Below are 27,199 nucleotides of genomic sequence, written 5' to 3' on the forward strand. Positions count from 1 at the left end.
TGTGCATAACTGGATATTCGAAATCATAGAAAAGAATGAGTATCGAGCTCACTTTCTCCTATTGATGATTTTAACTCAAGACAAAGTTGTATATGAATCTTTCAACTATATTTTTGTGAGGATTAAATGTAACTACGCTAATTAATTCAAAGAATTGCCTAATAACTCTAAGGGGTCGTTTGGTTCGAAAGTCGGTATGAGTTTGGAATTATGAATCGGGTTAAGCTGGTATCGGGATGAGGAATGATTCCTGATACTATGTGTTTGGTTCATTTCTGGAATGAATTCGTTTAATTTTAAATATAATAGATAGCTCAATTTTGATTCTAATATTATGTGAAGTATGTTTTACGAGTATCACTAATTCATTAAAATTATTGAAGATCATTTAAGTTTAATAAGTAGAATGTGTATATTCTGCAAGCTGAACAAATGTTCTGCAAAATTAACATGTTTTGCAAAATAAAATATTTTGTAATGTTTTACATGCAGTACATATATGATATACAAGATTTTGAATAAAATAAGGATCTTTGTAGAGTATGATTCGAAAAATAATATATTTTGCAATGTTTTTATGCAATATTTAACTTGCAGAACATAAGTGGTCTCCAAGGTCTCCAAATTAACTTGCAGAACATAAGTGGTCTCCAAGGTCTCCAAAAAAATGTGTTCTCCATAGAACTTAACCCTATATATATATATATATATATATATCCACACATGAGAATAACGACCGTAGTAAAGTAGAACTCGGGTCTTAATGGCCTAAATTAGGACACAACAATTTAGTTTAGTATGGTCAACTGATAGCGCAACCTGAACTGGGATAATATAGGAAAACTAAAATATTTTTTTAAATTTAAGTAATAAGAATGGACAACTATGATGTATATACAAAGTGGAACCTTAACTTTTAGATATATGATGAGATTTAATAGAGGTAAATTAACAATGATTTATGCACAATGTTTGAGTACTTGTACCACCTGGTTAACATGGAATTTTATTACTGAGTTGGTTCGGAGAACTAAAGCGGGTGGTTGAGTTCCTAATTGAAAATTTTATAAAGCTGGATAAAACTAAAAAAAAAATTATTGTGCAAGATGATAAGTGGCATTTTATACCACTTAGAATGTCTTATATGACTTGAATTGATGTCTTGAAATCAAGTATTTTGTGTATTTGATGTGTTTTTCTAGTGTTTTTATATTTCAGGGTATAACTTACATATGTAGGAAGAATTCATCAAAATAATCCTAGGGAAGTACTTGGAATCGGTTGCGTGAAGTTATGCGAAGAAATCGGCAAAATTAGGTCCAGAACGAAGAATTTTCCAGAAGTGTCCCAAGCACCCGCCTGGAGATCTGGGGCGGCCGCTTGGAAGCTGAGGCGCCTGCGTGGGAAGCTGGGGCGGCCGCCTGGGGTCGAGATTTTTAATTCTGCTTTTTATAATTCGTGTTCTACTGGACTTCTGAGACGGCTGATTCTTGTGGACTTCTATATAAGTAATCTTCAGAGACGTTTCACGATAGGAAGTAACAAGCAAGGAGCAAGGAGATAAGATTAAGAAGACCGTTTTAGCACACCGCAACGAAGAAGAGGAAGCATACGATTTCTTGTGATTCTTTTATTCGTTGTTACAGTGGATGCTAGTTTTCTTTACTTTGAACCTATTTACTCTTGTGACGTACTCTGGTTTTAATAAGTATTTTATTAGTTTATATTGTTGTGTTATTATCATATTTTCATATGAACCCATGGAGACGATGAGTTCTATCATGGGTTAATCGTGATCATGGGGTCGTAGCGGATTTACTATGAATTTCTCTAGTTAATTGTTTAATACCTTGGTGTGTGATGATTGTATGATATCTAACATAGGTTGTGCTAATTCGTCTTATGTGCATCGTGGACATATAAGATAGTCTGTAAATCTCTTGTGAAGCGACAGTGAATCTTGAGATTTAGAACTTGTCATGCTAGCATAGGTTCATGTATGTGTATGCATGATTAGTGGGTAACTCTAACCGTTTTACTTGCCCTGTGTAATCATAATGAATAACTTGCGCTTAAATCGTTATGTTGTCAAACTCTGTAGACATATAGGGTCTCAACATAATTGATGCCTATTCAACTTCTATCTTAATTGTGGATGTTTAGTAGAATAGTACTGGTACAACGAAAGTTGGCTTTTATCAGTTTCGTGTTGTTCGATTAATATCATCATTGTTACATGCTAAGGATAATAACAATGATTATTGAAGGAAGTAGTAATGAAGTTATGATCTCATGTGTGTTTAATATTGTTAATTCAAGTAATAATTTAAGTGTTTTATTCTTATAGTTAATTGTAGTTAATAATTAGTTAATCAACCTTAAGTGTTATTGTCTTGATATTGAGAAGTAATCATACATTGGTGAGTGAGTGTTAATTGAACATAATTAGTCAGAGTCTCTGTGGGAATGAACTAGAAATCATTCTATATTACTTGTGAACGAGTATACTTGCGTGAATTATTAGCGCATGCTTTGTGCGTGCATGTACATAACAAGATTAAGTCACTCTGATAATCTTAAGAAACAGTTGTATGATAATCTTATTGTATTTTATATTTGTATTAGAGAATTAGAGATATCGAAAAGTCAATCTACTTATAGAAAATTGGACATCTCGACAAAACTTAGTACTTATAGAGAAGTAGAGATATTGATAAGTCATTCAACATATCGATATATGACTTCTCTATGCAGTACAATAGATCTCGACAACAGCCTCAAAATTTAGAATACAGACAACTTGAAGATCCAAAATTATCAATCAAAAAAAATTCTATCATTGAATTAGAAAGTGTACAAATGCGGCTTGAAGAATGCAAGATCAAGAGCCAAGATTAACTGAACAAAGGAGGGTCACAAACCTGTCAGATTGTACGAATATTTGTTGCACTTAAAGTGAAAATAGACAAATAAACTTTAGGATATGTGTTAGTCCATTTTAGTGTGATCTTTGTAAGCTGTGCATGTTGTTCTATAAAATATGTCACGAGTCCATTGTTTAGAAGTAACAAAACAGATCTAGAAATCTTGTGTTTTCTCAAGAAAAGTAGTTGAGTTCTTATCATTCAAGAAAATAGATTTGTAGCACAATAAATTTGATCTAACATAAATCAAGTGAGTTTTAATAAATTACTTGTGTCTTTACATTCAATAATTTATCATTATAAAATAATATTTAGTTGTTAAGTTCCAAAAGCCAATAACATTATCTGATAATCAAAAAAATCAGGAAAGCATATTCACCCCCGTGTTGTACTCCATACCTAACAAGTGGTATCCGAGCAAAATCTGAAACTAAACAGATTAGATCTTGGAATTATGAGCGCACGAAAACTTAGCAGTATCAAGATTCCTGTCTTTGACAAAGTGAACTACATCCTTTGAAAGAGGAAGATGATGTTGTTCATCAGGATGTGTAAACCACTATATCTTGAAATTCTCAAGCACGGACCCTTCATTCCTATAGTGAGGGTACGTGAAGCAATTGATGGTGATATGGTCATTCCTGGTCACTTTGCTCCTAACGATCCATCTACATATACTGAACTAGAAAATGAGAAAGTTTCTCTTGACAGTAGCTTGCAATTCATTTTTATTGAATCTCTTGATAATGTCATGTACACCAATATTATCAACTATGAGTTGGCCAAACAAATCTGGGAAAAGATAGAGATTATTTGTGAAGGTACCGAAGAAGTGAGGTGAAACCAAAGAAGGATTATAGTCTTACAATATAGGGGTTTTATGGCTAAACCTAAAAAAGGCATCAATGAGGTTTTTGAAAAGTTCAACAAACTGATAAATGATTTTCAGTTACATGATAAGTATTATGAAGGTGAGGAGGTCAACCTAAAATTCTTGCTCACTCTTCCTGACCGTCTAGAATAAAAGATCTCCGCAATAAGAGAAGGGAGAGATCTAGGAAGAATAACATTGGAGGTTTTATATGGCATTCTTAAAACCTATGAGCTGGAGATAATGTAGAGAAAGTCATTAAATCTAAGTCAAGGACATTTTGTAGATGTGACAAGTGCCTTGATAGCTAATGAACAGAAAATAACTAAAGATGAAACTGAATACCATACTCAAGTTATGCAACCTATTGAGCAGAAGAACAAGGAACCTAAAAAATAAGTATTTGGAGTTGGAAGAGGATGAGTATTATACTTTTGATGAGTTGAATGAAATGGACCAGTCTATGGCCTATCTAGCAAGAAAGTATTTAAACATGAGAGTCAAGAAGCCTAGGTACTTCAATGGTAAAAGTCAAACATCCTACAACAACAACTGGAAAGGAAAGATTCAGACAAATGCAACGGCTAAAGGTGGCTATAAGTCAGGATATGTGGATAGATCAAAGATTAGATGCTACAACTGTAATAAACTTGGTCACTTTGCTACAGAATGCACAAAGCCATAGAACATGAAGAAAGATAAGGCTTATTTGGAGCTTGAATATAAGTATGAAGCACTTCTGAAGGAATAACAAGGAAAAGCTTATGTTACTGAAGGAAAAAGTTGGGATGACACAGATGATGAAGATGATGGTGAAGAATATGAAAATTATGCTCTCATGACTTTGGAGGAAGGAGAGTCATCTGCATCAAAATCTGAGGTACCTATCCTAACCACCATTGATTTGAATGCTTCACAATATAAGTAAACTGTTGAAAAAATGAGTGTATAAATGTTTCATATTTACGCAAGCATGGTGGATGCTACTAAGGAAATGAGTAGGTTGTCAAAAGTGAATGAAAAACTTAAAATTGAGAAACAAGAACTAGAGTTGCAACTTGTTAGTCTAGAAGCCGTTAGACAAGAAAATGAATATATTACAAATAAGCTGAAATGTGCAGAGGAAGTTGAAGATGTATTGAGAGAAAAAATTGAGAAAAATGATCTTAAACTTAAGTCATTTAAAAATTCATCTCAATTGGTTGGTCGTTACCATGAAAAGAACAAGCCATGGGCTAATATAGCTATTTGATTGGACTATGAGGCTGGTTCATCTCAAAAGAAAAGTCAAATCAACAAGGGAAAGGAAAATATGAACAAAGAAGTTCCTGTTATGCTTAAAAAGGTTAATGCACCCTTGTTCAAAGTTTGTGAGGTGAACTTCAGTGAAGAGGAGCTTATCATCAAGCAAGAAATCGCGGATGAAAATGAAGAAAAGAAAAATGCCAAACCTACTCTCAACACTGAATGTGAGAAAATCCTGAAGCTAGTCCAGTCATCAAAATACCAGTAGCTAAAATTAAAAATAAAAGAACATGAAAGAAAAAGAAGAACAGAAATGGAAAGATAGGTGTCAACAAAAGTAACAACTATGCTTATGTTGCAGACGATCCCAGAAAGCAGTGTCAAAGATGTGGCACACCAAATCATTTAACTCATCTTTGTAAAAAGATTGTTAGCAAGCCAAAGTATGGAGCTTACAAGTACAATGAAGCTCAAACTGATGAAACCTACTCTTTCTGTGACAATTTTGATTGCATTCCATGCAACATGAAAGTTATGACTAGCTATCATAAGTTGATAAAAGATCTAAAAAAAGTTAACTTTAGATCTGTGATCAAAGAAGAAAATGTTAATCAAACTAAGAAAGTTGTTTTTTTATTGTTCAAGTTCTACTTCTACTAACTCTATCAAGAAGAAGAAAGTGCCCAACACTGCTTGGGTAGCTAAACACACTTAAACCTTATTGTGTGTAGGGCAAGAAGAATAAAGTCATGTAGATCATTGACAGTGGACGGTCAAGACACATGACAGGTGATAAAGCCCAACTATCACAGTCTGAGAAGATGTCTGGCCCTTTGGTGACCTTTGGAGACAATAGTAAAGGATTCACAATGAGATATGATAATATATTTTGGAAATATTGTCATTCAGGATGTAGCACTGGTTTCAGGTCTTGAAGTAAATCTTCTAAGTGTCAGTCAATTTACAGATAAGGGTTTTAAGGTTATTTTTGACAAAGAAGATTGCTCAATCACAAGCAAAAGGACTAGTGAAGTTGTTCTAAAAGGAGTTAAGGAAAGGAAGCCTGTTTATTGCAGACATGAATTCAACAAACAAGGACAAGATATATTGCTTCTACACCAAGGCATCAAGTGAACAATGCAAACTCTGGCACAAGAAGCTCTCTCACTTAAACTATAAATCAATCAATACTCTTATGAAGAGAGAATTGGTGAGAGACATGCCATCTTTGGAATTTGCACAAAATGAAGTTTATTAAGCATAACAAAAGTCAAAATGAAGAGATTAAGTCACAAAAGCAAAGCTGTGAACTCCGTTAATGCTCCACTACAACTTATCCATATGGATTTATTTGGTCCTGTAAATGTTATGTGCATCTCTAAAAAAAGTATGCACTAATGATGGTGGATGACTACTCAAGGTACACTTGGGTGAAATTTATGCATTCAAAAGATGAAACTCCCTACATTATCATTGAACACATAAAGAAGATTGAAAATCAGGCTGAAGATCAAAACTTTGTCAAAAGATTGATGAGAGAAAATGGTACTGAATTCAGAAATTCCATACTAAGTGAATTCTGTAAAGATAAAGGCATTACTCAAGAGTTTTCTGCTCCAAGAACACCTCAACAAAATGGTGTGGTTGAACGGAAAAATAGAACTCTAGTTAAAGCTGCAAGGAAATGTTGTAGGATGCCAAGCTGCCCACTAGTTTTTGGGAAGAAGCTGTTACACAACATGCTAATATTGGCAAGTCACTGTTAGGTCCCAATGAGTTTGTAGAAGGGGGGTTGAATACAAACTATACCGTTTAACCGAATTTAGTGCGGAATAAAAAATTGAAACAAAATTCAAGTTAAATAAAAATATTATTAAACTTGAAAGGTGTTACAACAACGGTATCAATTACAAGGGATTAATCTCAAATTAATTATCACAAATCTAGAATAAATTCGACTTGCACTTTTTCTATTTTTGCAATAAAAAGAATCAAATGCTAAAAGCAATTTGAGATTAAGTTCTAGGGATTTTGATCTGCTAGATAGTTACACAAGAACAAGAGAATGATTTCTAGTGGTTTGGATTTAACTTTAAAACTAGAAATGTATAATCTTGAATTCAGCAGAGAGATAAAATAATTCTTCTGCGGCTGCTGTTCTTGAATTGGTTGATGTTAATGTCTTCTGCTACGTTTGACTTTTATATTTCAATCAACGAAATCCACTTGAACTAGCATGACTATCTGAGACTTGGCATGACTTTCAGTGACACAATCCGTTGAGCTAGCAAGACAATCTGCTGAACCACCATGACTTTTGGTGAGACAATTGAATGAACTAGCAAGACTATCAAAATGAACTGGCAAGACAATCCTCCTTCCAGTAGAACTTTCGGTGAGACAATCAGGAATGGCCTGGCATGACAATCGGTATGACAATCCAGATTATCATGCTAGTTCAATCTCAATTGTCTTACTGAATTAAAACTGATTTTAATTCAATTATAATTCAGAAAATTCTTAATATTAATTAGGAATTAATTAATCAATTAATTCAATTAATCAATAAATTAATCTTTACAGATTTAATTTATTTTCTTAATTAAATTATATGACTTAATTAATTAATAGAGAATTAATACTACTCTTGAACAACAACCACTCTTCTAAAAATCTTCTGAAAATTATGAATCAATTCCATCACTTCAATGTTGACACTCGATATACTGTCTGGTTCATGAGTTACTAACTTCTGTGACGTTTCTTCATGTCTTGACTTTAATAACTTGATTTCCTTCAGATTAAATCCCTGTAATTATCTGATACCCTGACAAGATCTCTGTCACTTGATTAAATGCACAATCTTGATTTATATCACTGAGGTTTGATCAATTTCTTGAACTTCTTCCAGTGAAATAATTCCTCAAGTCTGTAGATGAACATTGTTTCTGAATCCTTTGACAGATTTTACTTTGAGAGATCTCTTTGACGATAGAACCACTATTTACTTGTTACATTCTTATTTGAGTTCAGTTAAATCCTCGAATAAACAAATAGGCTATGACATATGCCTTTCAATCTCCCCCTATTTGTTTGTTAGATAATAACAACAAATACCTTGAGGATAACTCAACTAACAAATAAGAAAAAGATATAAATAGAAATGCAAAGTAGATAGCAGAAAAGTTCTGGATAATATTTAACATTTTCCAGATTCCAAATAGATGTTCCTCTATACTGAACATATCTTCAAGTAGTTTCATCTTCTTTTGTACAACCACATTTCCTGTTGAGAAGCGCATATCTCTCTTGCTTCTCCCCCTATGAGAATCAACCGCTAAAAGGAGATCACCTTGTGTTTACCACCTCTCCCGTACAATAGGATCCGTAGTTACAAACAACAATGGTGTGGTGTAGTGTACATATGCTTTACCTTTTTCTTTTTCTTACCTCCCTGCTATTTCTCCCCCTTAGTTGAGGAATCCTCCAAACTATTACTAAAGCTTTTATCTCCCCCTTAGAGAAGGAATGTATGCCATTGTCTGAAGGAGTTCTCATATTTCACTTGGTTGGAACAGAAATAACAAGTAGTTTCTCTTTCTTCCTCACTGTGAGTGTGTGATTCTGTTTAGTGTACCTCACATGTGTTTCACTCTTCTCTCCACTCGTGTTTACACTCATTCTCATAAGTGTATCACTCCTCTCATAGCTCCAAAATTCAGCTGTACCTGCAAGGAAAATCACCTTAGCCATCCTTAAGGAGGTCACAGGTGGTGCAATGGGAGTTCGCAAATCCCCATCCTTGTTAAACTCGTCAGATGAATCTGAGTCATAATCTATAAGTTGCTAGTTTCCCTTTTAGGGTTCCAGATTTGAATTTTGGGAAGGTAAACAATGATCCAAAGAATTTAGCATAAAGATCAAGGTTCCCTTCTAATGTCTGTGAAGACCTTTCCTTGTGACTCATCAGGTAATATCTGAATCATTGTCAACAAGTTTCCGATCTGCGCCTATGTCAGATCCACTATCCGCAGATGCATCCAGGGGATTTAAGCCTAGGGAGGTAGACACTAACCACTGACATATGGCTTTTGGGTCAGTATCCTCTCCTAACACCTGTAAAGGCAATTGGTCCATTAAAGAACCTTGAACAATCGAATCTGACCTTAAAATGGTCGAAACTCTTGTTTCCGTCAACTCCTCCTTTATGTGTGTAACATTTCCTTGTGCATCAAGAATTGTTTGTATTTGAGGTGGTGACACTGCATCGGATACCCTGGCCGACAGGAAAATTTCAATAGATGCACCCTGTTGAGAGGATTAATCTAGTAACTATTTTTGTGCCTTTTTCAGCCATTACATCTTTTTGAGAAGATGTATGGGGGCTAGAAGTTGTCTCGGTTTAAATACTACTCATCTTTGTAGGAGACAGAGCTGCTGGGTTGATTTTAGAACCTTCCTTATGTGGTGCACTAAGGCACTATCTCCCTCACGCTCATTCATACTACATTTTAGTGGTAAGAGAGTGTTGGTTGGTTCTGTTTCTCTGTTTGTCTTTACAGTCTGGGATAGATGTTGTGGGTTTTCAACCTCATGACTGTCAATGAAAGAAGGCCATTGGAGGCTGAACCTGTATCACAGAACATATGGAAATAGAGATAAAATGTACTTAAGATCTATAATGAATGAAAATCATACATTTAATCTTTTGAGAGAAATGATGTACAATAATGATTTCAAAAGATTTTAATGAAATAAGAAATCACTAATGTAGAAAGAAGTTTGATTTTCTCCTAAAACTCACTGCACATATAAAACAATATGTTTGTGCCTAGTGATAAGAGAGTTATTAATATGATGACTCTACTAGTTCATATTAAACTGTAACTTCAGTTAGAGTGCCATACCATGTCCTTGACGATTGATTGAGTAGTATACTAGTTCATACCAACCTGAAGTGAGATTGTGAAGAAGAGATTGTATAGTCCAATAGATCTGCAACCGCAAAGTCCATAAACTGTTGTGCACTGACTTCCTCTTTTGACTCACCAACCAGGAGTACACTTATACACGTCTTACTAGAGTCCAATTCCAAGTGTAATGTGCATCAGGTACCTGATATGTCGTAATATTCTCAAGTCTCATCACCGGTGCTATATGTTAGATACTGCTTCATGATAATAACCTAGCACAATATACACATTTTCAATGATAACATTTCCAGCTTGCAAACAACCATATCCCTCAATTAAACCTTTGTTGTTATCTCCAAAGGTAACCATTGGGCCAGCTTTCTCAACCACATTTGATAGCAGGGCTCTATCTCCGGTCATATGTCTTGACGATCCACTGTTAAGAATCCACACTACCGGTTCCACCTGTTTAATACCCTGCAACACAAATGGATTAAACCTTCTTCGAAACCCAAACTTGGTTGGGTCCGGCATACTTGTAGAATTGACCTTTGTCAGGAAAAATAACATTCTTAACTTTAATGTTCTCAACTTTCTCAATGACTGGACATTTGACCTTGTAAACAGCCTTAACAAATTTCTGTTTAGGCTTAGGCACAAATGTCTCCTTTCTAGCCTTAGAAGGACTAGCAGTCTTAGACCTATCATGCTTCCTATTATTCACATGCTGACGAGGAGTAGTCTTATCACTAGAAACATGCTTACAATTAAAATAAGCATACATCAAATTAAAAGCATAAGACATACAATTAGAAACAACACATACTTTATGAGAGGAATTAGCAACAGGCAAATTATGCATGGTAGACATGGCATTTTTGTTATCCAACTCATGTGTGTCTGAGTTAGTCTCAGTTGCTTTCACAACTTTGACTGGAACTTTCGACACACTTGGCTTGGAAACAACCTTCTCATTAGCACGATCTTCAGCACGTATTTCTTCTTGAATAATAAAGGAGGTCTCATCAAATGGTTCAGCAATTGATCCTTTATAGAGGGGTTTATCAACACCCTTAAGCACATGTGGTACTTTCTACCTTTAGCACAGACATGAGGAGGGGAGTTATGCCTAATTCTCCAATAGCATCATCATAATCAAAACCTATTCCAGATGTTTGATTAACATCTTGCTTACTGTAGAACTCTTTAGCCTTCAAACAAGAATTAAAGTAAGCTTTAACCTTAGTCTCAAGATGGGTGATCTTGTCTTTGAGAATAGTTTCGAGTTGTCTATAACAGTTAACTCTATTATCTAGAAAATATACTTGTTCTTTTAATTTGTCTTGATTAATGTGCACAAGTCTTAATTCATTGACCTCTTTCTCAAGGTCTTTGATATGCTGACTTAACAGTTCATTATCACGAGGAGCACAATCTAAAGAACCTCCTAAATGATAAACTAATTCAGCATCAGTAAATTTTACCTCTTTTCTTGATGATGAAGTATTTCCATCAATAGCCATAAGAGCAAGATTCCCTTATTCTTCATCTTCACTATCAGTATCATCCCAGCTTCTTCCCTTTGCCAGATAAGCCCTTTCAGAGTTACTCTTCTGATTTGAATTATAAGAGTTCTTCCTTACTTGCTTTGGCTTCCTGCATTCTGTGGCAAAGTGTCCCAACTCGTTGCAGTTATAGCATCTAATGGTGCTCCGATCAACCATCCCTGTTTTGTATCCACCACTACTGGTGTTAGAGGATGAAGATCCACCTGTCTGGAATCTGTTGTAGTTGGACTTGTACTTGAACTTGGGATTTCTCTTGAATCTGACATTGGAGAATCTCTTGACAATCTCGGCCATTAACTCATCTTCCAATTGCTCCAGCTCTTCCAAGGAGTAAAAATCTTCACTAGATTGATTTCTAGTAGGAGGATCATATTCTGCTACTAATACATTTTCCTCAGCCTTGGAATACTGTACCATTCTCCCTGACTGTTGAGATTGTTGTTGTTGTTGTTGACCTTCAGCTACTAGAGCAGTAGATGTGTTGACCACTTTATCTTTCCCGTAGACTTCCTTCTGCTGAATCTGCTCCAACTCATAGGTTTAGAGTCTATCCAAAGAAATCTCACTCAGATCTCTAGCTTCTCTTATGGCAGTGATTCTATGTTTAAGATGAGTTGACAGTGTTAAAAGGAACTTTTTGTTGACCTCCCTGATTGAATAATATTTTCCATTTATGTTCAGGTTGTTGATTAATGCATTGTACCTCTCAAACACTTCAGTAATTCCTTCTCCTGGATTGGATTTAAAATGTTCATACTCAGAGGTTAGGATCTCTAACTTGTTCTCCCTAACATCCTTTGTGCCTTCATTAATCACCTCAATAGTTTCCCACATGTGTTTGGAATTTTTACAGTTCATCACATGTCTGTTCATCAAGGGATCAAGAGAATTAACTAAAATTAATTGAAGGCTGGCATCCAAGGAGGCTTCTTCCTTTTCAGCAGGAATAAAATCCTCAGGCTCTTTTGCATAGGTTCTAGCTTTGGTAATTACAACATCATCTTCTATCACCTCTGGTTTAATAACCATCGGAATTTTTGGACCCTTCTTTAACAAGTCATTATGAATTTTTGAATAAATAAAAATTCAAGGAGTGGAAGAATCACAAAAGTCTAGGATCTTGATTTGTTAGTTAATCAGAAGACTCTGATACCAATTGTTAGGTCCCAATGTGTTTGTAGAAGGGGGTTGAACACAAACTATACCGTTTAATCGAATTTAGTGCGGAATTAAAAATTGAAACAAAATTCAAGTTAAATAAAAATATTATTAAACTTGAAAGGTGTTACAACAACGGTATCGATTACAAGGGATTAATCTCAAATTAATTATCACAAATCTTAGAATAAATTCGACATGAACTTTTTCTATTTTTGCAATAAAAAGAATCAAATGCTAAAAGCAATTTGAGATTAAATTCTAGGAATTTTTATCCACTAGATAGTTACACAAGAACAAGAGAATGATTTCTAGTGGTTTGGATTTAACTTTAAAACTAGAAATGTATAATCTTGAATTCAACAGAGAGATTAAATATTTCTTCTGCGGCTGCTGTTCTTGAATTGGTTGATGTTAATGTCTTCTGCCTGTCTTTTATATTTCAATCAACAGAATCTACTTGAACTAGCATGACTATCTGAGACTTGGCATGACTTTCGGTGAGACAATCCGTTGAGCTAGCAAGACAATCTGTTGAACCACCATGACTTTCGGTGAGACAATTGAATGAACTAGCAAGACTATCAAAATGAACTGGCAAGACAATCCTCCTTCCAGTAGAACTTTCGGTGAGACAATCAGGAATGGCCTGGCATGACAATCGGTATGACAATCCAGATTGTCAAGCTAGTTCAATCTCAATTGTCTTACTGAATTAAAACTGATTTTAATTCAATTATAATTCAGAAAATTCTTAATATTAATTCAGAATTAATTAATCAATTAATTTAATTAATCAATAAATTAATCTTTGCAGATTTAATTTATTTTCTTAATTAAATTATATGACTTAATTAATTAATAGAGAATTAATACTACTCTTGAACATCAACCACTCTTCTGAAAATCTTCTGAAAATTATAAATCAATTCCACCACTTCCATGTTGACACTCGATGTACTGTCTGGTTCATGAGTGACTAACTTCTGTGACGTTTCTTCATGTATTGACTTTAATAACTTGATTTTCTTCAGATTAAATCCCTGTAATTATCTGATACCCTGACAAGATCTCTGTCACTTGATTAAATCCACAATCTTGATTTATATCACTGAGGCTTGATCAATTTCTTGAACTTCTTCTAGTGAAGTAATTCCTCAAGTCTGTAGATGAACATTGTTTCTGAATCCTTTGACAGATGTTACTTTGAGAGATCTCTTTAACAATAGAACCACTATTTACTTGTTACATTCTTATTTGAGTTGAGTTAAATCCTCGAATAAACAAATAGGCTATGACATATGCCTTTTAGTCACCCTACTCAATCATGTAAAAAAGGAAGCCTACAGTTAAGCATCTTTATGTATTTGGAAGCGAGTGCTTTATGTTAAAAGACAAATCTGAGTCTATTGAGAAATTTGACTCCAAAGTATTTGAAGCTATTTTTCTTGGATATTCATTGGAAAGGAATGCTTACAGAGTTTATGTTCTAGAGAAAAGGATGATAATGAAGAGCACATATGTGACATTTGATGATGACAAATATTCTGGCTTGGAATGTCTTGATGAAAATAAAGCGAAAGCTTTTAAATTTGATAATCTCAACCTTGACAGTGATTCTGAAGAAGAAGTTGATAATAATGTAGACAGTAGAGTAGAAGAAGAAACAAGTGAACCAGTGAATTCTGAAAATGAGAATTCATCTCAAGAAAGAAGTTCACCTGAATTTGATAGCACAAACTGAGGGGGAGAAAAAGATGATGGTTCTGCAACTCATGCCAACAATTATGAAAATAAAGACAACTCTTGTCATTAAAATCATCACACTAGAAAATGGGATAGGAGTCACACAAGGGATACTATATTCGGTGATCCTAATACCGGTGTGAGGACTAAAAGTGCCACTGCAAATGAAAGCCTACATGCATGTTTTTTGTCTTAAATTGAGCCTAAGAATATTGAAGAAGCTCTACTTGATCTTGATTGGATAACTGTTATGTAAGAAGAGCTAAATCAGTTGGAAAGAAGCAAAGTTTGGGAATGATTCATGCACCAAGAAACAGAAGCATCATTGGAATAAAATGGCTGTACAGGAACAAAATGGATGAAAATGGTGTTGTAAATAGAAACAAAACAAGACCGGTTGCCAAAGGCTACTCACAAAAAGAAGGGATTCACTATGATAAAACCTTTGCTTCAGTTGCAGGACTTGAAACAATAAGGATTTTCATTGCATTTCATGCACACTCAAATTTCAAGGTGTATCAAATGGATGTGAAAAGTGCAACTAGAAGATCAAGAATTTACAAATTTTGTTTACAGACTTTTAAAGGCTCTTTATGGATTTAAGCAAACACCAAGAGCATGATATGACACTTTATCAGAATTTCTAATCAAGAATGGATTCACTAGAGGCAAAATTGATAAAACTTATTCTACAACCAACATGGTGATGATATTATCCTAGTTCAGATCTATGTGGGTGATATCATGTTTGGTTCTAATAATGAGAAGTTGTGTCAAAGATTCTCAAAACTCATGCAAAGTGAATATAAGACGAGCATGTTGGGCGAACTAAGTTATTTCTTGGCCTTTAAGTTAGCCAAAGAAGTAATGGAATTTTTATCAGTCAAAGTAAGTATGTCAAAGATTTTCCAGAAGAAATTTAAAATGGTGGATTGTTCACCTGCATCTACTCCTATGTCTACAGCTACCAAATTGGATTAAGATAAGAATGGAAAAGTGTAGAGATTTTATGCTACAGGGGAATGAATGAATTTTTACTTTACTTAACTACAAGTAGACCAGACATCATGTTTGCTACATGTCTGTGTGCAAGATTTCAAGTAAATCATAAAGAATTACATCTAATGGATTTCAAGAGGATTTTTAGATACTTGAGGGGAACACCAAACTTGGGATTGTGGTATCCTAAGAGAACTAGTTTTGAAGCTGTTGGATACACAGATGCAGATTTTGCTGGATACAGGGTATACATAAAGAGTATTAGTGAAAGTTGTCAATTCCTTGGTCAAAGACTTATATCATGGTATGGTAAGAAACATAAATCTGTGTTAACTTCCATAGCTGAGGCTGAATACATAGATGTTTGAAGTTGTTGTGCTCAAATGCTTTGGATTAGAAATCAACTAATGGATTATGGCCTAGTGTTACAAAAGATTCCTATCATGTGTGATAATACTAGTGCAATATCCATTGTTTCTAATCCACTTAATCATTCCAAAACTTAGCATATTTATGTAAGGTACCATTTTATTAGAGAACATGTTGCAAATGGTGCCATTGAGCTTATTTTTGTTCGAACAAAAAAATAGTTAGCTGACATTTTCATTAAACCTTTGGATGAAGCAACTTTTACTAGACTTGTAAGTGAAATTGGTATGCTAAATTCTTCACCTCAAGGCAAGAACTCAGCTAACATGTTGCAACAGATTAATTCTTAATAAATCAAATTAAATTTGATTTAATTAGGGACTGATTGAAATATGGTTTATAAATATTTCAGTATTCTCTCTATATTTATTTCTCAAAAATAAATCTAACTTCTCCACAAGGCTTTTCTAATTCTAAGAAAAACTTTACATATATTAGTTCATATTATTAATATGTAAAATTAATATAAAATAGAGTCTAGTAAGAACAAAAGTATGTAAAGAATTATGTTCTCAATAAATTAAATGACTTGTCGATAAGTCTTTTTCATGACTTCTCAACAAGTCTTTTTCATGACTTCTCGATAGACTTCTCGATAAGTCTTTTCATGACTTCTCAACATGCAATGTAGATATCTCGATATACTTATCGATATAGAGTTCTCTACCGTTCAAATTTTAGACTTCTCAATAACTCAGAACTGAAATAATTTAATTCAATAAATTATTTCAGTAAAATACTTTTGATATAAAATTATTTCTAATTTTATGTTGAATCTTTAAATATAAATTAGAATAGTTTAGTACAAGAGGATAAACTGGGTATTTGTACAACATCTGGATAAGTCACTATCTAGTTCTCGATAAGAGTCAAGAAAATGACATCTCGACATGAGATCTCAAAAAGCCACGTGACTTCTCCACAAGGCTTTTTAACCGTTCATTCCTCTCTTATCGATAAGTCATATCTCTACACTATAAATACCGAGACACCTCGATATAACCGCTCTTTATGCTTTTGAGATCTTAATTGACCTAATCATTGCGATTTTTCACCACTCTCAAACTTTTTAAGCTTTCTCTCTTTCAAAAACTCTTACCCACCAAAACCCAATCTCTCAAATGGCATCAAACACAGTAAGAGCTGTTATCCCCAAGGATGGAACCAACTATCTTACGTTCATTGACCCATCACAGGCAACGAACAATTTCAGGTATTTGTGAAGTTTGTGGCTGATTCCTTTCTAGCAGGAGCACTAATAGCCAATGATAAATGACATTTTATACCACTTAGAACGTCTTATAATGGCTTGAATTGATGTCTTGAAATCAAGTATTTTGTGTATGTGATGTGTTTTTCTAGTGTTTGTGTATTTCAGGGTATAACTTGCGTAATTAGGGAGATTTCATCATAATAAGCCTAGGGGAGTACTTGGAACTAGTTGCGGGGAGTTTTGCGAAGAAATCAGCAAAATCAGGAGCAAAAAGATGATTTTTCCAGAAGATGCGCAGGCGCCCGCTTGGGATATGCATGCGACCGTTGGAGATGCAGGCGCCCGCGTGGGAACTGAGGCGGCCGCCAGGGGTCGTAAATTTAGAATCTGGATTTTCTAATTTGAGTTCTATTGAGCTTCTGATGGTGCTGTTTCTTGTGGACTTCTATATAATTAATCTTGGGAGACGTTTCACAATAACAAGTAACAACAATCAAACAAGCAAAGAGCAAAAAAGGAAGATTAAGAAGACCGTTTTAGCATGCCACAATGAAGAAGATAAAGCATACGTTATCTTGTGATTCTTTTATTGGTTGTAACAGTGGGTGCTAGTTTTCTTTACTTTGAACCTTAATACTCTTGTGACGTACTCTAGTTTTAATAAGTATTTTTATTAGTTTATATCGTTGTGTGATAATCATGTTTTCATATGAACTCATGGTGATGATGAGTTCTATCGTGGGCTAATCGTGATCATGGGGTCGTAGCGGATTTACTATGGATTTCTTTAGTTAATTGTTTAATACCTTGGTATGTGATGATTATATGATATCTAGCATAGGTTGTGCTTATTCATCTTATGTGCGTCGCGAACATATAAGATAGCCTGTTAATCTCTTGTGAAGCGACAGTGAATCTTGAGATTTAGAACTTGCCATGCTAGCATAGGTTCATGTATTGTATGCATGATTAGTGGGTAACTCTAACCGTTTTACTTGCCCTGTGTAATCACAATGAATAACTTGCGCTCAAATCGTTATGTTGTCAAATTCTGTAGACATATAGGGTCTCAACATAATTGATGCCTATTCAACTTCTATCTTAATTGTGGATGCTTGGTAGAATGGTACTTGTGCAACGAAAGTTAGCTTTTATCAGTTTCATGTTGTTCGATTAATATCATCACCGTTACATGCTAAGGGTAATAACAATAACTATTGAATGTAGTAATGAAGTTATGATCTCATGTGTGTTTAATATTGTTAATTCAAGTGTTAATTTAAGTTTTTAATTCTCGTAGTTAATAGTAGTTAATAATTAGTTAATCAGCCATAAGTGTTATTGTCTTGACATTGAAAAGTAATCATACATTGGTGAGTAAGTGTTGATTGAACATAATTAGTCAGAGTCTCTGTGGGAACGAACTAGAAATCATTCTATATTACATGCGAACGCGTATACTTGCATGAATTATTAGCGCATGCTTTGTGCATAACAAGTTTTTGGCGCCGCTGCCGGGGACTCGGTGTTAATTTTTTTAGTTTATGTACTTGCCATCAGTGGTCATTAGGACTCATTGATTAAGACTTGTTAGTTATTGTTTCCGGTTATGTTTCAGGTACTCTAGCGAGCGTTTATGCAAACACGTTCTAGTGTTTCCGGAGAAGTTAGATTTTGAAGATTCAGATAAAGAGAGTGAGAAGAAAGAACCGGTAATCAGGGGTGATTGTATAGTTCCAGCAGATCCAGCTCTTATGGACTTTTCTCGGCCTAAAATTGATGACATTCAGTCAAGGATCATTCATCCGACTATTCAGGCCAACACTTTTGAAATCAAGTCGGGCACTATTCAGATGGTGCAGAATTCTGTTTCTTTCGGAGGTGTCGCGACTGAAGATCCCAACATGCATATCAGGAATTTTGTCGAGATCTGCAGTACTTTCAAATATAATGGTGTTACTGATGAGGCTATCAAGTTGAGGCTTTTCCCATTCTCTCTGAGGGATAAAGCTAATGTCTGGTTCAATTCTTTAACAGCTGGGTCCATCACTACTTGGGAAGATCTTGCGCAAAAGTATCTGGTGAAGTTCTATCCAATGACCAAGACTGCAGCTATGAGGAGTGCTCTTACTTAGTTTGCGCAACAACCAACAGAATCTATGTGCGAAGCTTGGGAGCGCTATAAGGAGATGTTGAGAAAGTGTCCACATCATGGTATGCCTGACTGGATGGTGATCACTGGGTTCTACAATGGTTTGGGGGCCCAATCTCGGCCCATGCTCGATGCAGCTTCTGGAGGCGCCTTGTGGGCCAAAATCTATACTGAGGCCTATAATCTCATTCAAACTATGGCTGCAAACGAGCATCAAAACCGAACTCAAAGGATGATGCTTGGGAAGGTAGCAAGTATTCTAGAAGTTGATGCAGCTACAGCTATTGCAGCGCAACTTCAAGCGTTGTCTATGAAGGTCGATTCTTTAGCCAACTATGGAGTAATCAGATAGCTATTGTCTGTGAGCTTTGTGCAGGCTCTCATGCTACTGATCAGTGTTCTCTTGTTAATGAATCTATTCAGTATGTGAACAATTATCAGCAACTGCAGCATCCTTTGCCAGCCACTTATCATCTTAATAACAGAAATCATCCCAATTTCAGCTGGAGCAACAATCAAAATGTTGTTCAGCAACCATATCAGCAAGCTGTAAGTAAACAGTTAATCCATCTGGATTCCAGCAACCTCAGCAATATGCTCAAAGGCAATCATATCCTCAACAAGGAGGTGATGCTCCACCTTCTAGTGCTGATTTCGAGGAGCTAAAGTTGTTGTGCAAAAGTCAGGCTGTTTCTATCAAGACCTTGGAGAATCAAATCGGTCAAATAGCCAATGTCATGCTCAATCGTCAACCTGGCACACTTCCCAGCGATACTGAAGTGTCAGGCAGGAAGAAAGCTAAAGAGCAAGTCAAAGCTGTTACCTTAAGGTCTGGAAAAGTTGTTGAAGCTGAAAAAGCAAAAGATGGAGAAGTTGAAGTTGTAGATGAAGAAGAAAAGAAAAAGGAGAAAGAGGGGGAACCAAGGAAGACTACTGTTGAACACACTCCGCCTGAGGGTAATACAGGGGAGAAACAACTCTATCCTCCACTACCTTTTCCTAAGAGATTGCAAAAACAAAAGCTGGATAAGCATTTTGGTAAGTTTCTGGAGGCGTTCAAGAAACTTCACATCAACATACCTTTCACTGAGGCTCTGGAGCAAATGCCTAGTTATGCAAAATTCATGAAATGTATTCTTTCAAGGAAGGTAAAACTGGATGATCTTGATACCGTTTGTAACACCCCCAAATCCGGGGTCGGGGATCTGGGTTGTCACGAGTTCCATTTCCCTTAATAACACTCAATCTAAATAAACAACCAACTACTGCGTACTGTGACCCCACAATATACACACACACCACAAGTTATAGTCTCAGAGATGAATATCCAAAAATAACACAAGTCGTCGTAATGCACAATTATAAACCATTACACCTTAAAAAGGGTTTGTGAATAAATTTACATTTTCCTTTCCATTATTACAGTTCATAAATATACATCAATAGTTGAAAACCTAGCCTACTGGTAGTTCCTACCTCAGCTACAGCGTCATCTACGCCTACAGAAAACTGCGGAACGTTTCCTACCTGCTTGCGAATTGGGAGCTTAGTCCTGTTCATTTTGTCTATCTGTTGTCGTGTGATGAAAGAAGAAAGCAAGGGTAAGCAACAAGCCCACCAAAATAATATGTATAATGATTAACAATATATGAGCATTCCCATCATAATACTCATGAAAGTCTTGGTCAAGCAGATATGAACCAAGATTAATATCTTAACGCGACCAAGTCGCAAAATATTCAGTATATATGTATATATACTTTTAAAAAATTTGGAAATCCTCTTCCATGCCTAATATACACAGAGTTCCATTCTATAACTGTATAAAAATATTGTTGCAAGGTGATCTCATATATCTAACCTTGTCTCAACGTTTTTCTGAAAATCTTGTCATGCATAAGATAATCATTTACTAGATATAAGTTGAAAAGATGAAGTTACTTGATACTCCAATATACTTTATATCTTTTCCCGAATACGACTTGAACTACCACCGTTCAAGGTATAATCAGTTTCTAAAAGTTCATTACATAGATGAGACTACTAGATAAGACTTGAGTATGCTCAATCTTTGAATTATCATTTGAAAGAAATGAAGTTACGAGATACTTCATTAAGTCCCGATATATATACCCATATATATATCTCTCTTACATTTCCTGAGAACCTCTGTCATGTAAAGTATGAACAGAGTTGTAATATCCACTGAATTTGGAAAGAAAGAGAATTTTGGCATAAACCTGATATCTTGCTGATCAGGAAAAGATACCAATAAGTAACATTTTCTACTAGTAGATGGATGAATCCCTGACCGATCATCACCCTGGCCGCATTAAGACCTCGTGCTGGACCGCCACCCGGCCTCTTACGCGTTGAAGGACTTCCACCCAGCCACTTACACTTTGATAGACCGTACCCCGGCCTGTCGCTTATGCCAACTCAATTAGATGGACTTACTTCCCGAACTTTGGGCAAGTAATCAAATTCATTTATCAAAACAGCAACCTCGTTGCGAACATAAAATACACCACAGAGCCGGATCCCTCAGATTTTTAAGCGAGTATTTAAATCCCCTTCGAAAGGAAGATCTTAAATTTGAAAACGAATTTTGGGATCCGCTCTAACTTTTAATATCATTTTGAAGACTCAGAAACATTTTAAAGAATATTTAGATTAATGATGATTTAATAAAATAAATCAATCCCGATATATTATGAAATATCTGAATATTATTATTTAAATAATATTCCCATAAGGATAATCTTTATAAAAATATTTGAAGTAGAAGTTTTAAAACTCATACTTGAAATGAATTATAAATAACAAAAGATATACTTATACGAAAGTACGATCTTTATTTAAATAATCAAAAATAAGTTTAATTATTATTCAAAACTATTGAATATACCTTATCCGATGAGTAGTTATAGAAAACTATATATATATATAAATATATATATATATATATATATATATATATATATATATATATATTATACTCAGGAACATCGACTCCCGGTTTAGAAAATGTTCACCTTTGGGTCCCCTATACTAAGGGTATACGCAACTACTGCTTATCTCTAGCATAGGTATTAGGCAACTTATAAGAATTTGAATTGATAATAGAATATCAAGATTACGAAACAGGCATGCATATAAATATCATATCACATGCTCCAATATATCGCAAGACTTTGCTAATAATAACCATGCACTTATCTCAAGATAATGCATCAATATATTACATCACAGAAACAGTATAACGGGTAGAAAACTTGCCTGAGCGACTGGGGGTGGTAAAAGGCCAGGAATGAGTCTGATAACCTATAAATAACATATAAGTTGGAATTAAACCACGGTTGCTTAAGAAACTAGATTTAACCAATTAGACTCTAACGTTCGTTTTTGCGCTTAACGATTCACATAAGTCGGTCGAGTACCCTCGGCTCCACTATTTTTAATAAATTAACCGTTACGAATTTTAAGGCGACTCTTTCGTGAATACTCTACCAACTGACATATTAACCTTACATAATTATTTCATACTCCAAGTAGTCATTTAAGGACCTTAACCAAGATTTCAAAGTAAGGCGAGGGGAAATGGTTCGTTCGCGAAACGCCGTTACTTAAAATAGTCGTTTCTCCTAAACCGTACATCGGATTTAAGCGAAACACATATCAAAATGAAGCTTATGACATAATCTAGCTAAACATGGCAAGGTCACAGATTCAATAGTTAGCTCTCTGTCCCGAACACTAAGAACAAGCAGTTGTATGAAATTGGGCATTACGACAGCTATATTTACGCGATTTCCCAAAATTTTACCAAATCAATTCAACACCAAACTATCATCAATCAATCCCAATACAACTATATGACAATATCACTCATCAACCACTTTAAACCATTTAAACTAAGCCCAAATCATACCATGAATCACCAAGAACAACTAGTGCTACTCTTAACTCCCAAAATCAACAAAAGCACTTAACAACTAAGATCTCAACATGACAAAACAACTACTACACTTAATCTATCATTTCATCATCATAATCATTTATACCAAACAACTTAATACTAAGATCATGAAGAGTTATACCTTTCTTGAAACTTTTAATCAATGAAAGATCCTTGGAATGCCCATGGAAGCCTTGATCTATCCTTAAACCATCTTGATCTTACAAATAAAATCTAGAAATCAAAATTTATTCTTCAAGTTACTATTCATCATCTTCTTTAATGATTTAATTAGACAAGCTAGGGATGGAGTTTGGCTCTCAAACTTAAACCAAGTATTCACCAACATGTAAGGAAGCTTTAGTAATTATCTTGAGAATTTAGAGCTTGAAGAAGTATGGTTTTGTTTTCTTTAGAAATGGGCCGAGAGCTTTCATGGATGGGGAGAGAAAAAGATTGCTTGTATTGACTTATTTTGTGGTGTAAATGGAATGGTAGGTGGATATTTGTTTGGCTAACTCTTGATTAGTTAGTGGAAAGTGATGTAAGCAAGCCTATGTCACCATGCTTGCATCACTCTTGCCACTTGTCCTCTTCTTATGGTGAAAGCTTTTCATTAAGCTTAATCCTTGTTAATTAGGTGCTTTAATACTTGTATTATCCTTGCTAATCCCCTAGCTACTTTCCCAAGTTTGATCCTTAGTCGTTTAATTGCTTTACGACTCGTTTATCGTTTGAGGGATCATACCCGAGATCTTATTACTTGGGTTCCCTTAAACCTTTCTCAATATTTTATATTTTTTACGATCCTCTCTTATAATCCTTGAATTTAAATCATTTTAATCATGTTACATTATACTCAATTCTTTCGGTATCTGGTGGATTTTCGGAAAAAATCAAAGTGTTCGAATTTGGATTCTGACGATCTTTACATATACTCATTTACTTTATGGAATACTAATACGTTCTTAGAATTTCCATAACAGTACTCCTATATATCGTGGTCTGATAATTTTTCTTAATCAGCATTGTCATCAAAAGTTACTATTCATCCTGGTTTCAAAAATTTCCAAAAATTTTAGGGTTATTACACCGTTGCTCTAACGGAAGAGTGCAGTGCTGTGCTGCAACAAAAATTACCTCTAAAGCTTAAAGATCCAGGTAGCTTCACCATTCCTTGCACTATTGGCAAGTTGTCATTCGACAAGTGCCTTTGCAATTTGGGAGCAAGCATCAATCTATTACCATTATCTATCTTCAAAAAGCTGAATTTTCCTGATCCAAAGTCCACCTACATATCTCTACAATTGGCTTATCGTTCTATTACATACCCACGAGGCATCATGGAGGACGTGTTAGTAAAGGTGGATAAGCTCATCTTTCCTGCAGACTTTGTCATTCTGGATTTCGAGGAAGATAAGAAGATTCCCATAATCTTAGGAAAACCTTTCTTGGCTACAGGCCGTACCTTGATAGATGTACAAAAAGGTGAACTTACTATCCAGGTGCAAGATCATGATGTAACATTCAATGTATTCAATACAATGAAATTCCCTACAGAAGATGAGGAGTGCTTCAAGGTGGATTTGATTGATTCTGCAGTAACTTCATAATTTGATCATGTGCTAAGGTCTGATGCCTTAGAAAAAGCCTTATTAGGGGAATTTGACAGTGAAGATGAGGAAGACAATGAGCAACTACAATATCTAAATGCTTCTCCTTGGAAGCGAAAGCTAGACATGCCATTTGAATCTCTTGGTAATACTGATCTCAAGAATGCTGAGGGAAAGCTCAAACCATCTATTGAGGAAGCACCTATTTTGGAGCTTAAATCATTGCCTGAACACTTGAGGTATGCTTTTTTAGGTGATGCATCTACTTTGCCTATTATTATTGCATCCGACCTTTCAAGTAGTGATGAGGACAAGCTCTTGAGGATCTTGAGAGAATTCAAATCTGCCATCGGATGGACTATAGCAGATATAAAAGGGATCAACCCTTCGTACTGCACGCATAAAATTCTGCTAGAGGAAGGTAGCAAGCCGACTGTTGAGCAACAGTGAAGACTTAATCCTATCATAAAAGAAGTGGTGAAGAAGGAAATTCTAAAGTGGCTGGATGCAGGAATCATATATCTTATTTCTGACAGTTATTGGGTGAGCCCCGTGCAATGTGTACCTAAGAAAGGAGGTATTACTGTGGTAGCAAATGAGAAGAACGAGCCCATCCCCACTCGAACAGTCACAGGATGGAGGGTAAAGTTGAATAAAGCCACGAGGAAGGATCACTTCCCTCTTCCATTTATTGATCAGGTGCTTGACAGGTTGGCTGGTCATGAGTATTATTATCTTCTGGATGGCTATTCAGGTTACAATCAGATTTGCATTGCATCAGAAGATCAAGCAAAGACTACTTTCACTTGTCCATTTCGTATGTTTACTTTTCGCAGAGTTTCTTTTGGCTTATGTGGTGCACCTGCCACTTTTCAGAGATGCATGATGGCTATATTCTCTGATATGATTGGAAATAGTGTCGAAGTGTTCATGGACGACTTCTCCGTCTTTGGACATTCATTTGATGAATATTTGAATAATCTCCGTTCGGTACTCAAAAGGTGTGGAAACTAATTTGGTGCTCAATTGAGAAAAATGTCACTTCATGGTGCAACAAGGCATCATTCTTGGGCATAAGGTCTCTAGCAAGGGCCTTGAGGTGGATAAAGCCAAGGTGGGAGTCATTAAAAATCTTCCACCATCTATATCTGTGAAAGGAATCCGTAGTTTTCTTGATCATGCGGGTTTTTATCGGCGTTTCATCAAGGACTTCTCTAAATTATCAAAGTCGTTGTGCAACTTACTCGAGAAAGATGTGCCATTCAAATTTGATGATGAATGCTTGGCAGCATTCGAGACTCTCAAGAAGAGTTTAATAACTGCACCAGTTATTACGGCACCTAATTGGACAGAACCTTTTGAAATGATGTGCTATGCAAGTGATTATGCAGTGGGAGCAGTTCTTGGGCAGCGGAAGAACAATATCTTCCATGTGGTATACTATGCTAGTAAGACGCTAAATGGAGCTCAAATGAACTACACCACTACTGAGAAGGAGCTCTGGGCTATAGTTTTTGGTTTCGAAAAATTTTGATCTTATCTACTTAGGACAAAGGTGACAGTATTCACTGATCACGCTGCAATTCGCTATCTGGTCTCAAAGAAGGATTCGAAGCCTAGACTTATTCGTTGGGTGCTCTTGCTACATGAATTTGAGTTAGAGATCAAGGATCGAAAAGGTACTAAAAATCAAGTAGCTGACCATCTCTCTAGATTGGAGAATCCCGATTCTACTTTTCATAATAAGACATTGATCAACGAATCTTTTCCAGATGAGCAGTTGTTCGCAGTTCAAGAGGAAGAACCATGGTTCGCAGACATTGTGAACTATCTTGTCAGCAATATAATGCCTCATAATATGAATGCGGCTCAAAAGAAGTTTCTGCATGAGGTGAAGTAGTACATGGGGATGAACCATATTTGTTTAGACAAGGAGCTGACCAGATCATCAGGAGATGTATCCCATTCTGTGAGATGGACGGGATATTACGAGACTGTCATTCCACAGTTTATGGTGGATATTATGGTGGTGAAAAGACATCAGCTCGTATTCTTCAAGCAGGTTTTTTCAGGTCTACATTGTTTAAGGATGCACATCAGTTCGTTTTAAGGTGTGATCGTTGCCAAAGAGTTGGGAATCTTACTAGAAAGGATGAGATGCCTTTAAATGTGATGCTTGAAGTTGAGGTCTTCGATGTTTGGGGAATCGATTTTATGGGACCATTTATCTCGTCCTACAATAATCAATACATCTTGCTGGCAGTCGATTATGTCTCGAAATGGGTAGAAGTCAAGGCTCTACCAACGAATGATGCAAGGGTAGTGTTGAGTTTTCTTCATAAGCAGATATTCACAAGGTTTGGAATGCCACGAGTTATCATAAGTGATAAGGGGTCGAATTTCTGCAATC

This window comes from Apium graveolens, chromosome 4 (genome assembly GCF_009905375.1).
Source record: "Apium graveolens cultivar Ventura chromosome 4, ASM990537v1, whole genome shotgun sequence".
Taxonomy (NCBI): domain Eukaryota; kingdom Viridiplantae; phylum Streptophyta; class Magnoliopsida; order Apiales; family Apiaceae; genus Apium; species Apium graveolens.